Raw genomic sequence first — 6,882 nt, 5'->3', positions numbered from 1 at the left:
CACTTGGACGGATGAAGTACTCGGACGAATTTTGCCAATGGACAAGTCTTGGATTGCTTCTGAAGGGTCTTTGTCTCCTACATCAATTGGCAATTGCTCTACTTGCGAGCCATTAGATTCATCAAACTTCACATCTACCGTCTCTTCAACCTTTCGGGTGAAATTGTTGTAGACACGGTAAGTGTGAGAGTTTGAGCCATAACCAAGTAGAAAACCTTCATGAGATTTAGGAGCAAACTTTGAACGACGATGCTTATCAAGAATGTAGCACTTTAAGCCGAATACTCAAAAGTATCCAACTTGGGGTTTGTTACCGGTGAGAAGCTCATATGCCTTCTTGCCGAGTAGCTTGTGAAGATATAAGCGATTTGTTGCGTGACAAGCTGTCTCAACCGCTTCTGCCCAAAAGTGCTTCGGCATCTTGTATTCATCAAGCATCGTTCTTGCCATTTCGATGAGCGTCCGGTTCTTCCTCTCAACAACTCCATTTTGTTGAGGTGTGTACGTAGCCGAGAACTCGTGTGAAATCCCTTCTTCGTCAAGAAAGGTGTCCACATTTGCGTTCTTGAACTCCGTTCCGTTGTCACTCTGAACATTCTTGATCTTCACGTCAAACTGATTTTGGGCCTTCCTAGCGAAGTTTCTGAAGATCTTCTGGACCTGCGACTTTTCATTAAGAAAGAACACCCACGTAAATCTTGAAAAATCATCAACTATAACTAGACCAAAAGAATTTCCACCGATACTCTTGTAGGCGTTGGGACCAAAAAGATCCATATGAAGTAGCTCGAGTGGCCTCCTTGTGGTCATGATGTTCTTCATGGGATGTCTTCCTCCAACCTATTTACCTGCTTGACAAGCACTGCAAAGTCTATCCTTATCAAATATGACATCGTTAACTCTAAGGATATGATTTCCTTTAATAAGCTTGTCAAGGTTTCTCATGCCAAGGTGACCTAGTCGTCTATGCCACAACCAACCTTTTGAGGATTTAGCAACAAAACAAGTTTTAGGTTGTGCCTTTTTAGAGAAATCGACAATGTAAAGATCACCTCTACGCATACCCGTAAAGACCATTTTATGATTGTCTTGACGAAATACTTGGCAATCTACCTCAGTAAATAGGACATTCAAACCGAAATCAGCAAGTCTAGATACTGAAAGTAAGTTGTAGCCAAGAGATTCAATGAGCATGACATTTTGACTGGAACTATCATGTGAGATGGCCACCTTACCAAGGCCAACCACTTTACCCTTTGAATTATCACCAAAGGTGACATATTTTCGAGGGCCGTCATTTTCAGCAAGCTCACGAAACATCTCTTCATCTTCGGTCATATGATCAGTACATCCACTATCAAGAACCCATTCCTTTCCTCCTGATTCATATCCCCGAAGATTTGCCATAAGACCAAAATGTCTCATTGCATCATCAAGATCAAAGTCACTATCATCATCGTCATCATAGTATCCATGTTCATCATGATCTTGTAACTCATCATTTCCTAGAGAGGGTAATTCATTAGATAAATGATCATCAAAGTGGTCACTTTTATGAATTTTTATAGCTTCGAATATGATATCACTAATGATTCCAACATCTCCTTTAGCATGCTTAAGATTGGTAAGTTCAAATAGACAATTACCAAAACTAGGATCACTAGAGTTCATCTTACTCAAGGCAATAGATTTATGGAGAATTTCATCCAAAGTTTTCAAGGAATGATCGGGAAATTGTTCCTCAAGAAATTTCCATATAGTATAGGCACAATTAAGAGTAGGCAAACTAGCAATCAAATTTTTGGGCAATCCTCTAATGATGAGCTCAACAGTTCTAAGATTGCGAATCATGTCAATATCTTCATCTAGGGTAGGATGCAAAGGATCAATATGAGGTGCGCAAGGACTAGCAATATACTTGTTCAAATGATATTGATTGAAGATTACAAGCATCTCATTTTTCCACTCATGAAAATACTCTCCATCAAGAATAGGCACTCTATGTCTAAGACTTCCTAAGGTAGACACATCCATCTTCCTCCAATGGTGATTAAACCAAGGCAATGGAGACCAAACCTCTGATACCACTTGTAGGATCTAGAAGTAGATGTGTCTAGAGGGGGGGTGATTCGACACTTAGTGCTAAAGTTGCAATTTTTAGGCCTCTTTGGTTTGAGTGGAATTTTAGGCACAATTTCAACATACACAATACATATCAAGCAAGCATGCAAAGAGTATATGAGCAGCGGAATGTAAAGCATGCAACTTGCAGGAATGTAAGGGGAAGGGTTTGGAGAATTCAAACGCAATTGGAGACACGGATGTTTTTCACGTGGTTCGGATAGGTGGTGCTATCCTACATCCACGTTGATGGAGACTTCAACCCACGAAGGGTAACGGTTGCGCGAGTCCACGGAGGGCTCCACCCACAAAGGGTAACGGTTGCGCGAGTCCACGAAGGACTCCACCCATGAAGGGTCCACGAAGAAGCAACCACCCACAAAGGGTCCACGAAGTAGCAACCTTGTCTATCCCACCATGGCCATCGCCCACGAAGGACTTGCCTCACTAGCGGTAGATCTTCACGAAGTAGGCGATCTCCTTGCCCTTACAAACTCCTTGGTTCAACTCCACAATCTTTTCGGAGGCTCCCAAGTGACACCTAGCCAATCTAGAAGACACCACTCTCCAAGAAGTAACAAATGGTGTGTAGGTAATGAACTCCTTGCTCTTGTGCTTCAAATGATAGTCTCCCCAACACTCAACTCTCTCTCATAGGATTTGGATTTTGTGGAAAGAAGATTTGAGTGGAAAGCAACTTGGGGAAGGCTAGAGATCAAGATTCATATGGTAGGAATGGAATATCTTGGTCTCAACACATGAGTAGGTGGTTCTCTCTCAGAACATATGAGTTGGAATTGTGTATGTGTTCTGATGGCTCTCTCTTCGAATGAAGAGGAGGTGGAGGGGTATATATAGCCTCCACACAAAATCCAACTGTTACACACAGTTTTCCAATCTCGGTGGGACCGAATCAACAAACTCGGTCGGACCGAAAAGGTAAACCTAGTGATCGTTAGAGATTTTCGGTGGGACTGACATTCAACTCGGTAGGACCGATATGGTTAGGGTTTGGGCATAACGTAATCTCGGTGAGACCGATTACACAAACTCGGTGAGACCGATTTTGGTAATTAGATAACCAGAGAGTTGGTCAGGCAAACTCGGTGGGACCGATTTGCTCTTTCGGTGAGACCGAAAAGTTACAAAAAGGAAACACTGAATTTACATTGCAATCTCGGTGGGACCGATTCGCTTTTTCGGTGAGACCGAAAAGTTACAGAAGGGAAACAGAGAGTTTGCAATCCCATCTCGGTGAGACCGAGATCCCTATCGGTAGAACCGCATTGCTAGGGTTTGGCAGTGGCTTATGACAAGTGAAACTCGGTGGCGCCGGATAGAAAGAATCGGTAGGTCCGAGTTTGGCTTTGGGTTTAGGTCATTTGTGGAAGTGGGAAAGTAGTTGAGGGTTTTGGAGCATATCACTGAGCACATGAAGCAAGAGGCTCATTAAGCAACGGAAATGATGTGTTGGATTTACCATATCACATCCACACCAAGAAAGATGAAGAGGGCAATTTCATTTACCCGAAATATACCACTCTACAGTGTCAACTCTTGATCCAGCAGTTCCAGGGCAAGCAGCCCAAAGATAAGGAAAAGGAGTCGGACAAAGTTGAGGACAAGGAAGATAGTGACGATGGATACCCCCAGGTTAATTCCACCCTGATGATTTTTGCTGATGTTGAAAGCAAAAGTCGACTGAAAGTTATCACCCGAGAGGTGAATATGGTTGCTCCGGCGACACCCAGTTATCTGAAGTGGTCTCAGACTGCCATCAATTCAACCAGTCTGATCATCCAACGCACATTACCACCCCTGGGAGGCAAGCTTTGGTGGTCGACCCAGTTGTTGAAGGCACTCGACTGACCAAAGTCTTGATGGATGGTGGCAGTGGTTTGAACATACTATATGCTGAGACGTTGAAACGGATGGGCATTCTGATGTCCAGACTCAGTACCAGCAACATGAGTTTCCATGGAGTCATTCCTGGAAAGAAGGCTGAGTCACTCGGCTAGATTGCTCTTGATGTGGTTTTCGGTGATTCCAAGAATTACCACAAAGAAAAGTTGACGTTCGAAGTTGTAGATTTATAGAGTGCGTATCACACTATTTTGGGCAGGCCGGCTTATGCACGCTTCATGGCTCGACCATGTTATGTGTGTCTCAAATTGAAGATGCCTGGTCCCAAAGGTGTGATCACTGTTACGGGCAATCGGAAGAAAGCAGGAGAGTGTTTTCAGAAAGGTTCAAAGATCGCTGATGCTCAGATGGTAGTGGTAGAGCTGCAGGAATACCAGAAGGCTGTAGACCCGAGTGATTTGTTGCGAGCCAAGAAGCCCGCTACAAAATCATATTTTCAGTCGTCTGGTGAAACGAAGACAGCTCACATCCACCCGACCGATCCCAGCGCTGCTCCAACTCATATCTCAACAACACTCGACTCCAAATAGGAAGAAGCGCTCATCCAGTTCCTCCGTGAGAACTGGGACATTTTCGCATGGAAGTCTTCGTACATGCCAGGTGTTCCCAGGGAGCTGGCTGAGCATCGCCTACGAGTCGACTCAAAAATAAAACCTGTCAAAGAGCATCTCCGATGGTCCGCCGTCCAGAAGAGAAAGGCTATTGGCGAGGATGTGGCTCGGCTCTTAGCAGCGGTGTTCATCCGAGAAATCTATCACTCCGAGTGGCTCGCCAACGTTGTCATGGTCCCCAAGAAGGACAAGTCACTTCGCATGTGCATTGACTTTAAACATATCAATCGGGCCTGCCCGAAAGATCATTTTCCTCTCCCCCGCATCGACCAGATAGTCGACTCGACTGCGGGATGTGAGCGACTGTCTTTTTTAGACGCTTATTCCCGGTACCATCAGATCCATCTGTATGGACCTGACGAGATCAAAACAGCTTTCATCACCCCATTCGGGTGCTTCTGTTATGTTACCATGCCGTTCGGCCTCAAGAATGCCGGAGCCACGTTCATGAGGATGATTCAGAAGTGTTTGCTCACTCAAATCAATAGGAATGTGGAAGCATACATGGATGATATTGTGGTCAAGTCACGGAAGGGTTCCGACCTGCTGACTGACCGTGCTGAAACCTTTGCCAACCTCATGAGGTATGATATCAAGCTTAATCCATCAAAGTGCACATGCGGAGTTCCTGGCGGAAAATTACTCGGATTTCTCGTTTCCGAATGGGGAATCGACGCCAATCCAGAAAAAGTCGGTACTATACTCCGAATGAAAAGTCCTGTGCGAGTGCACGACGTCCAGAAGCTTACTAGTTGCTTGGCCGCTTTAAGTCGATTCATATCTCGTCTCGGTGAAAAGGCATTGCCTCTTTACCGATTGATGAAGAAGTCTGACAAGTTCTAGTGGACTCCCGAAGCTGATGCAGCGTTTGCAGAGCTCAAAGCTCTGCTCTCCACCCAGCCGGTGCTTGCTGCCCCAATCAGCAAGGAACCTTTGTTGCTTTACATCGCAGCCACGGGACAATTCGTCAGTACGGTACTTACGGTCGAGCGGGAATAAGAAGGAAAAGCCTTCAAAGTTCAGCACCCAGTATACTATATTTCTGAACTTTTGACCCCGTCGAAGCAAAGATATCCTCATTATTAGAAGCTTGTATATGGGATTTATATGACCACAAAGAAAGTTGCTCACTACATCTCTGATCATTCCATTACAGTCGTCAGCGACGCTCCATTGTCAGAGATCCTGCATAACAGAGATGCAACTGGTCGAGTGGCAAAATGGGCGATTGAACTCCTTCCTCTAGATATCAAGTTTGAGGCAAAGAAAGCTATCAAGTCCCAGGCAATAGCAGATTTCGTCGCCAAGTGGATTGAACAGCAACTGCCGACTCAGGTTCACTCGGAGCATTGGACCATGTTCTTCGATGGTTCCAAAATGCTGAATGGTTCCGGTGCCGAAGTGGTGTTGGTCTCCCCCCCGAGGAGATAAGCTCATATATGTTCTTCAAATCCACTTTGATTCTTCCAATAACAAGGCAGAATATGAAGCACTTTTATATGGATTGTGCATGGCCATTTCACTTGGCGTCCGTCGCCTCATGGTCTATGGCGACTCAGATTTGGTGGTTAATCAGGTGATGAAGGAATGGGACGTCAGAAGTCCAGCCATGACTGGTTATTGCAATGCAGTGAGAAAGCTGGAGAAGAAATTCGAGGGGTTAGAGCTTCATCACATACCCCGACTGAAAAACCAAGCACCTGATGATTTGGCAAAAATAGGTTCCAAAAGAGAAGCCATTCCCAGCAATGTGTTTTTGGAACACATCCACACACCATCAGTTCAGGAGGATCCCTTCACTGAAGAGGCCCCGCAGCCAAAAAGTGCCACGGATCCGACTGAAGTTGAAGTTCCAGCTGTGGTCGACCTGATCATGGAAGTCTTGGTCATCACTCCCTACTGGACAATACCATTCATAGCGTACATCCTAAGGAGAGAACTCCCAGAGGACGAAGAAGAGGCTCGACAGATCGTCCGTCGATCCAAGTCCTTTACAGTCATAAAGGGACAGTTATATAGAGAAAGCGCGACTGGAGTCAGTCAGAAGTGTATAACACCAGAAGAAGGTCGGATGATCCTCGATGATATCCACTCGGGGACCTGTGGTGTCGGTGTACTAGAATAGGGGTACCCTAGTACCCCAAACTTGTGCACGGGCAGTTGCAGCACCCCGCGGCAAAGGCTTGCCGGGCGAACGCCAAAGACCCTCCAAGGTTCCCTTGGAGCC

Source organism: Triticum dicoccoides, chromosome 5A (assembly GCF_002162155.2).
Source record: "Triticum dicoccoides isolate Atlit2015 ecotype Zavitan chromosome 5A, WEW_v2.0, whole genome shotgun sequence".
NCBI lineage: Eukaryota > Viridiplantae > Streptophyta > Magnoliopsida > Poales > Poaceae > Triticum > Triticum dicoccoides.
The sequence above is the reverse complement of the archived record's forward strand: the minus strand, read 5'-3'. Positions refer to the sequence as shown.